Here is a 9,783-nt window from a genome sequence, read left to right on the forward strand (position 1 = left end):
AGACAGTGGTGCTTTTCTGTTATAATTCAAAACAGGTTTCGGAACACATGTCATTTTCAGGGAGAAGGAAAGGATGAATGAATGAGCTGAAGTACACTTTCTAGAACATATAAAGGGGATATGGGAACTGGATGCAGATAAATCTTTCATGCTTATTAAGAACATTTTAATGTTTCTCAGTTGATGTATGAAGTACTTGTATTCAGCATTTGCTTCTTCAATCACAAGGAGGCAGCATAGTCTCATGGGAGGAGGGGAAGTGGGTTTATTCAAAACACCTATTCTTCCTGCTGCCTGTGCTGTTCTTGTCCAGAAGGCCCCTTGGAGCTGGGAGTGTCTCATGGAGTCATTCAGTTCCCTGCTTCCTGGTAGAGTTGCCCCTTAACCATATGAAACAATATCTCCCTCATGCTAAAAATAGCCAGGGTCTGAGTCCAGGACTTTCATGTTGACGGTCTCATGTACCTGGTGGCCCTGGGAGCAGGATGTCCTCACCTCACTCATCTCTGTTACTGTGAGTCCTACCAAGCCTGGCCAGAGTTGCCTCCTTAATAATTAGTCCTTGAATAGAATCCCCTAGGTAGTGGTTATTGACTTGCAAAATATAACACTGACTTTATACCATTTTTTTGTCTCATGGAGACAAAAACACTTCTCTCATAGAATATGTTTTGTTTGTGGGGAAATGAACAAAATGAGGTAAAAAACCCCAATCATCCTATGAGTAAGTTATTTTTCTGATAGAAGACAGGGTCCGAGTTCAAGTTATAAGTGTAACTAGCCACATAGTTTCACTTAAGTCATTTCATTTTGCTGGGCTTCAGTCTCCCCAGTTGGAAAATGAATGAATGTGCCTATGATATTCCAGTGTAAGTTGTGGGAACATGCCAGATATAGCAAACTGGGAAGCAATTGTAGCCAGATATGTTGAGGCACATGAATATAAGACATTTTTATCTGGGTCCTGTTTTCCCTTCTGTGACTGATTCTTTCTGGGCCCTGGGACATTTATGTTCAGCCTCTGCATTTGTACATTCATTTGTTCATTCACCCACTCATTTATTCAATAAATATTTATTGAGTACTTAAATATGTGCCAGGAACTGTTCTAGGTCTCAGGATATAAGAGGGTACCAAAAAAGCAGGATCTTTTTTTTTTTTTTCAGAGAGCCTACCTTCCAGTGGGAGAGATGGACCACAAATACATAAGCAAATACATACACAACATCATTGCAGATTATGAAAAATGGTAAGAAAGATAAAAAGTGTGACCGGATGGAAGGTAACTGGGGCAATCACTTTTAGGCAGATGCCTCTGAGATGCCATCTGAGCTGAGACTTGACAGATGAAGCCAACAATCTCAGCCTCTAAGCCTGCCAAGCTTGAGATGTTATTTTTATCAGTAATTTGCAGGTGCAAATGACCCACCTAGACTGTTTGTAGTGCACAGTATGCTTTGTTGACAAAATGCCCTGAAGCAAAATGCCACAGATGTCAGCTTCAGTTTTGTGGATTTTCATAGCATCTTCCAGTAAGGTTGGTCATTGTCGTTCCCGACCACTCCCCGGTTTGGGGGGGAGGACACAGGGTGTCCTCTGACTCTGGTGCACACAGGGTGTCCTCTGACTCTGGTGCACACAGGGTGTCCTCTGACTCTGGTGCACACAGGGTGTCCTCTGACTCTGGTGCACACAGGGTGTCCTCTGACTCTGGTGCACACACGAGCTCTCACCAGTCCTGCTGGGACCAGGCTGCAGGCAAAGAACAAACACCTACTTAATGAACTGTGATGACAGAGGAGTGGCCATTTGCTTCCTCCAGTGCTGTCCATGCCAGCTCCTGAGCCCATTTGTCACTTCCTGGGGACACAGCTGACTCATAGACACTGGCAGTAATTTTGGCCTGGGAGGGGTGGGAAACAGAAGGCTTGGATTAAAAGCAGGTGGAGCTGGTGGCTGCCTAGGTAATATGGTGGGAATTTTTGTCCACTGACCTGTCCACAATTCTTGGAATTCTGCTAGAACTCAGTATCCAATCCACTTGGTTCTGAAAGGTTTTTTTTTTTATTTTTGACCTTCAGCTCGCTCGCTAATGTGAATGTTTGGAGGAGGATACCACTGTTTAGAAACATAATTTAGCATATTAAAAAAGACTCACAAAAAAATCTCAAAGTGGCAAAATCAGGTTATAAGTGTTAGGCCCTGGATCTCATTTTATCCAGAATTGTCCCATCTCTGAAATGACAAGTTCATACACTCTAGAGCATGACACATAGTCTTCTAACCTTCCCACTGAGTTACCCATATTACACTGCCCTTCAGCCTCCTGGAGACCTCTTTTTCTTTTAAAAAAAACTTTTATTTTGGGTATGGAGACCTCTTTTTCTATGAAAGGATCACAGTCTGCATCTGCCTTAAGATATAGTCATAGACAACCATTATTCAAAGTAAGGTGCCATAAGGTTGGACGCCATGGCTCATGCTTGTAATCCCAGCACTTTGGGAGGCCAAGGCAGGTGGATTGCTGGAGCCCAGGAGTTCGAGACCAGCCTGGGCAACATGGCGAAATACAAAAAACTTCAAAAATTAGCTGGGCATGGTGGCACACATCTGTGGTCCCAGCTACTCAGAAGACCGAGGTGGGAGAATCACTTGACCCCAGGAGGCAGAAGATGCAGTGAGCTATGATCGCACCACTACACACCAGCCTGGGCAATAGAATGAGAACCCATCTCAAAAAAAAGGTAAAGGGCCATGATTGTATGTCTATTTGTGTGTGTATGATTTTATCACTTTATTTGACAATCAGTGGTTGGCTGTCACCCACATTGACTGTCTATAGATGTTTGAAAGTGGTCACAGGTACATAGTTAAACCAAAGGTAGAGTTTGTTTGGTGAACCTTCACCCTCATTATGTTTTCTGCACGATAAACATGGATGTGGTATGGCCCTTCCTTTCACCCAGACATTTGTTGAGCCTAGTATTAGTGCGTACATCTGGAGTCCCCATCTCCATCATGGCAGATTTCTGGATCTCTCCTGAGTGCCTGAGGGGCAGTCTTCTTGAAGCCCACTCCATGGATGCACCTGTGAATGTTGATGGTGTATCCTCAGGTTACTGCCTCATTGATGGCAGAATGACCCCCCTTTTTCTGGCTACCCTCTTTGCAGGTGTCATTCTGCTGGGCCCAAGTGGGAAGCCATTATATCCTCTATTACCTACCTTTCAGTTTAAGAAAATATTACTGTGATAGGCTGAAAAATGCTCTTCCAAAGCTACCAGGTCCTCATCTCTGAAGCCTGGAAATGTTCAGTTTGGAAAAAATGTCATAGCAGATATGATTGAGTTAAGGCTTTTTTTTTTTCCTTTGTGACAGAGTCTCACTCTGATGCCCAGGCTGGAGTGCAGTGGTGCAGTGATGCAGTGGCTCACTGCAACTTCCACCTCCTGGGTTCAAGCAATTCTCCTGCCTCAGCCTCCTGAGTAGCTGGGATTACAGGCATGCGCCACCACACCCAGCTAATTTTTGTATTTTTAGTAGAGATGGGGTTTCGCAATGTTGGCCAGGCTGGTCTCAAACTTCTGACCTCAAGTGATCCACCTGCCTCAGACTCCTAAAGTTCTGGGATTACAGGCCTGAGCCACTGCACACAGCCGAATTAGACTTTTGAAGTAGGGAGATTATCCTGGATTATCCAGGTGGGCCCTAAATGTAATTACATGTATTCTTTTGGAGACAGGCAGAAGATTTCACACACACACACACACACACACACACACACACACACACACACAGGCCCGGTGAAGACAAGCAGATTTGAAGATTGGAGTGTTGTGGCCCCAAACCAAGGAATGCCAGCAGCCACCAAAATACCAAAAGTTGGAAGAGGTAAGGAACAGATCCTCCCCTAGAGCCTTCACAGCCCTGCCCACACCTTCATTTCGGCCCAGTGATACTGATTTTGGAATTCTGGCCTCCAGAACTATGAGAGAATAAATTTCAGGTGCTTTAAACCACTGAGTTTGTGGTCATTTGCTACAGCAGCCACAGAAACTAATGCAGTTACCCATGCAATGAAAGCCACTGGTGTTCCTCTACTGAACTGCAGCCCTCTCTCTCCACTCTCCGGAGGGAACCAGGACCTTGAATTTGGTGTTTATTATTTCCTGCATTTCATTATACTTTATTGCATATTTATGTATTCTGAAATAATGTTGTTTTATATATTTCATACTGTATCCTGTATATTGCTTTTTGCCCAACTTATTTTATAGATTATATATGTTGATACATGTAGCTCTAATTTTCTCTGTAGCATAGTATTCCATGGTGTGTATGCGTACCTGCACATATGTGTGCATGCTACACTTTTTTTTTTTTGAGACAGAGTTTCCCTCTGTCACCCAGGCTGGAGTGCAGTGGCGCCATCTTGGCTCACTGCAACCTCCACCTTCCAGATTCCAGTGATTCTCATGCCTCAGCCTCCCAGGTAGCTGGGATTACAGGCGTGCGCCACCATGCCCAGCTAATTTTTGTATTTTTAGTAGAGACGGGGTTTCACCATGTTGGCCAGGCTGGTCTCGAACTCCTGGCCTCAAGTAAACTGCCCACCTCGGCCTCTCAAAGTGCTGGGATTACAGGCATGAGCCACTGTACCCAGCCCACAATTTTTAAATCAGTTCTTCTGTTAATGAACATTTAGGTTGTTTTTGGTTTTTCTGTCTTTCAAACAGTGCTGCAGTGAACATTTTCATATGTGTCTTCTTGTGCTTATGTGCAGAAGTGTTTCTAGGATATTTACCAGAGAAGAGAATTACTAGGTCATCCTCAGCTTTACTAGTTTTTGCCAAATTGCTCTGCGAAAGAGCAGATGTGGGTTGGATTTTCGCAGCAGGACATTTCAACAAAAGGAGTGATGTGTACTAAAGGTACAGACAGGGGAGGCATGGGAAGTGGTCATTAGTTTTCTTTGAAAAAGCAGTGGTTCTCAGTCAAGTCAGGGAAGCAGGTTTGAATCACCCTGGAGAATGTTTTGCAACCTTTTGCCCTCTGTCTCCCCATCCTGGGATGTCTTCCCAAGGAACCAATATATTTCCCCCCCGGGTAATTGTGACATGCTTTGGTTGAAAACCAAAAATGGCTGCCTGAGAAGGAGCCACGGGAGAAGAGGCAGGCAAGTTGGGTGGCGAGGACTGAGATACCCAGCCAGGAGGATGCATGTCAATCAGGGGTCACAGAAAGTCTCTAAGCAGAAGCTGAGCACCTTCCCCTCTACAGATACCCAGAGGCAGCATTAGGGCTACAGCACCCGTAGACCAAGAGCTCTGGGGTAGAGTTTAACCACATGTATTACGCTCAGCTTTGATAGCTCTTTTCTCAAGTCCTCCAACCTTGTTCACTGAGAGAGTCACTTTATAATGCAGTGAGCTGTTGTTCCTCCTGGATCTCTGGGTGTACTGAAGATGCTGAAGGTTGGCTTTTTAATATTTTAATTATAATTAGCATACTAGGAAAACTCCGGGGAATAAAATACAGTACTTTCTTGCATTTATAGACTATAATATGGAATATGAGTAAAATATACGTATCCCCAAGGAACCAGATATACATCAAAATAATTAAGTGGGGGCATAGCTTGGGGGTAGAACATTTGACTGCAAAATAACATATACATTGGTAAGGTTTAGAAAGACACAAAACAATCCACAGGACTGGTCTTATAAATAAGTCTGTGGCTTATTGTCCCTAAAAATGATATGAGACTCCCTCTTCGTCAGCAAACTCTCACCTTATTTGTCATATACAAAACTATAAGACTAAATGTTTGACCTAGAAGAGTTGTTAGAGAGATCTGGTGGAGTGAGTGGCTAATGAGTGGCGTCAGGGCTAGCGCTGGGCCCACTCTCAGTACCTCCCACCACACTGCTCCTTAGCATTTCCCATGATTAGTTCAGATCGCCTTATTCTGCTGGAAGTGTTAGGGAACTCTCGAGTCTATTTGAATGTTGTGTTTACTCGAAACATTGATTGTAGCATGAAAGTTGACCATATTTAACAGATATAAAAAATTGTAGTAGTTTCTCACTACCAAGGTGAAAATGATTGCTTTTGGGGTGGAAATCTGTTATAAAATAAAACAATGTTTAGACAACTACAAAAATAAAAACTTTCAGCCAAGCACAGTGGCTCACATCTGTAATCCCAGCACTTTGGGAGGCTGAGGCAGGTGGGTCACCTGAGGTCAGGAGTTCGAGATCAGCCTGGCCAACATGGTGAAACCCCGTCTCTACTAAAAATACAAAAATTAGCTGGGCGTGGTAGCGCACGCCTGTAATCCCAGCTACTCCGGATGCTGAAGCAGGAGAATCGCTTGAACCCGGGAGGCGGAGGTTGCAGTGAGCCGAGATCACGCCGCCGCACTCCAGCCTGGGCTTAACAAGAGCGAAACTCCGTCTCAAAAAAATAAATAAATAAGTAAATAAAATAAATAAAAATAAAAACTTTCTAACTTACTTGATATCTTTCTTAATGTCTCCTAGAAAAGTGCATAGAGAACCTTTTTGGTAGTAAATAAAGATCACTTTAATAGAGAAATTTTAAACTACAACACATCCTATATTCACAAACTAGTACATCTCAGCTGTTCCGTGGATGTGGTGGGATAGGATAATAGTCCAGAAAGGTCTCAAAGTCTGAGGTAGTTGCTGGAAGAAGAAGCCTATTTCTTTGGACACCTGACTTACGAGAGGGTCAGGCTGAACTAGAAGGAGGTTTGACGGTCTGAAGTTTTAGGTCCTCCACTGTAAGTAGCAGCCGCAAAACTATAAGAGGGGGAGAAATTACCCGTAATTCCACCACGCTAACACATTAATTGCCTTCATTTCCTCTGTTCACTTTTAGTTCTTAATTTTATGCCATCATTTCATGAGGCTATAAATACAGCATAGTTAAAATGCAGCATTCTTTCACTCAACATTATATTGTGAACGCTTTTGTCTGAGGACTTCTGGTTGCAAGGAACATTTACTCAGTCAAGTTAAATTGTCTCAGAAAATAGTTGTGTGTACGTGCCTAATCTTAGAGAAACCAAGGACAGGCGCCTAAGCTGGCTAAGCTCCCCAGGAATTGGTGCTAGGACAGGGAGAGCCAACAGCTACTGAAGCTGCTGTCGGGGGCCTTGGGTGGGCGGGGGGATCTCTGCTTACCCTGCGTTTCTGTTCCGCACACATCACTTCAGTAGTGCATGGCCGGTAGTGGCCACTACAAGCCACATGACCTTGCAGTACCAGAGCTTTCAATGATCCTCTTTCCAGACTGCTTAAAGTCAAACCCTTATTTGATTGTCTCAGTTTATCATTTCCATCCAGCGAGGCCATAAAAGTCAGAGGTTTCTGTTCAGCCTGTGGATTGGCTGTTGCTAGCTCAGGTGGACACATATTGGTCCAATCAGGTGTGGCTGGGGAGGTAGAGTCACGTGCTTTAGATTCTAGCTCTGCAGGGCAGTGAGGCCGTGCGCTGGGACCCCCCTACCTTCCCCGGCAGTGAGTGTGGCTTCGTAGTTCTTACAACTACAAATGTTCATGAACACATGACATTACATCAAGTGGCTGTTTCATGATTTATGACCCTTCCTCTGCTGTTAGCTTTAGTTTATCGCCCCTTTCAGCTTGGGGACGGCTACAATAAAACTATGAACATTTTTGGGCATACATCTTCCTTTTCATCTTCCAGATTATATAAAATAATCTTTAAATTCCATAGATTACATTCTCTGAGCACCTCCAGAACAGAAAACATAACCTTGCAATATTTTCTTGTTGTCTAAAAAGTGTGTGTATTTGCTAGAGATTTCTACTGAAGTCGCTATGGGCAAAATAATAGGATGTGATAAGTGGCATCTGCTTCAAAGCACTTTAGGAAAAAAGTTAGGGGGTGCTGAAAGCTGAAGCAAGATTGGTGAAATCTCTAGCAAATACACTTTTTAAACAACAACAAAAAATTGCAAGGTTACGTTTTCTGTTCTGGAGGTGCTCAGAGAATGTAATGTCTATGGAATTTAAGATGATTTTATATTTTATATATACTGCTGGAGCTGATGATGGGTGCGTGAGATTTATGATACACTTTGCCTCTGTTTTGTGGTTTATGTCCTACTTCCTTTCTCTTTCTCTCCCCTCTGGATTTTTTTGTTGTTAGTCCCCATGTTTCCTCTAGACATTTGGTACTCACATACTGCCCTGTGATTCCCCCAGATTTTTCTCAGGTTCGGTTACCCCTGACACCTGCCTCATAAGTTCCTTTTCCTTCCTTACCAAAAACTCAAGTCCATTTGTCTATCTACCTATTCAGTAATTCATTCACATAAAAAAAAAATGAACCTCTGTGTTGGTCAAGACATGAAAAATGTTGCAAAATGTAGTGACATTCATTGTTTTAGATGTTACTAGACAGCTATTAAGAGGAACGAAATCACAACTTATTTTGTAGCCTGAGATAAAAGCCAGCTCCCCAGTGCAACACTCAGGAATAACTGTCTTTCAGCAGAGGAGCCAAATGCCCTCTGGCGGGGGGCGGTGGGGCCAGTGTGTCAGATTGTAGGTCGTGGCCACAGGCAGAGCCCAGGAGAGGCCCTCCTCCCTCCGTGCCCACCTCCTCCTCACTGCCTTTTTGCTAATGGCTTTCAGCCTTTTGGGATTTAGAATTGGAAGCTACATTCTGAGGTCGTATTTATTTAGTTAAATGAAAATTGTATATATTAAAATCCTTGGGATTTTTGTAATCATTAAAGCATCAAAGAGACTCGAGTGCTCCAGAAAATAAACATTTCATATTCATGCTAAGAAAGCAAAAATCTAATAAAATGGCTTAATTTTCTATTCATTTCCCAAAACATTAGTAAATTGTCAGTTATGTGAGCTAAGTTAAATTACAGGGCAATCATTCTGAGGTCTTTCTGGTTTTACAAGTCACAATGTTAAAAAACAAACTCAAGGAGGTTTTTTTTGTTTTTGAAATGGAGTCTCGCTCTGTCATCCATGCTGGAGTGCAGTGGCGCAGTCTCGGCTCACTGCAACCTCCGCCTCCCGGGTTCAAGCGATTCTCCTGCCTTGGCCTTCTGAGTAGCTGGGACTAAAGGCGCCCGCCACCACACCTGGCTAAGTTTTGTATTTTTAGTTGAGACAGGGTTTCACCATGTTGGGCAGGCTGGTCTTGAACTCCTGACCTCAGGTGATCCACCCGCCTTGGCCTCCCAAAGTGCTGGTATTACAGGCATGAGCCACCGCGCCCGGCCACAAAGACGTTCTTGAGACCTGTTGGTCCTGGGAAATTGGAGTGCGCATAGGTGTAGCTGCACAACCCTACTGCCCACCTGTGTCTGGCAGGGGTTGGGACTTCCCTGGAGCTCCCTGGCACCCTCTGTGTGCCTCTGCCTTTGCATTCTTCACCTTGGATTATAACTGCCTCTTTATTTGTTTCTCCCTCACTAGACTGTGAGCTTCTGTGGGAGGACAGGGATTCTGTATTTTTCAATGCCTGGAATGCGATTGGGCTTCCGTAAATATCAGTTGAATGAAAGACAACATATATATATGTATTTTTTTCCTTAAAAGAAACTCCGTATGTTCTTCCTCATAGATTCTCCTCTTCCTTACATAAACCCCTAGATGGGTTCATTCTTCAGCCTGGCTCTGAAGACCCGAGGAGAAAGTAAACACTTCAAAGAAACTGCCCCACAGGGACTCTGAACGCCCAAGTAATTCACCCTGAAAGGAGCATCTA

This window comes from Gorilla gorilla, chromosome 2 (genome assembly GCF_029281585.2).
Source record: "Gorilla gorilla gorilla isolate KB3781 chromosome 2, NHGRI_mGorGor1-v2.1_pri, whole genome shotgun sequence".
Classification (NCBI taxonomy): Eukaryota; Metazoa; Chordata; class Mammalia; order Primates; family Hominidae; genus Gorilla; species Gorilla gorilla.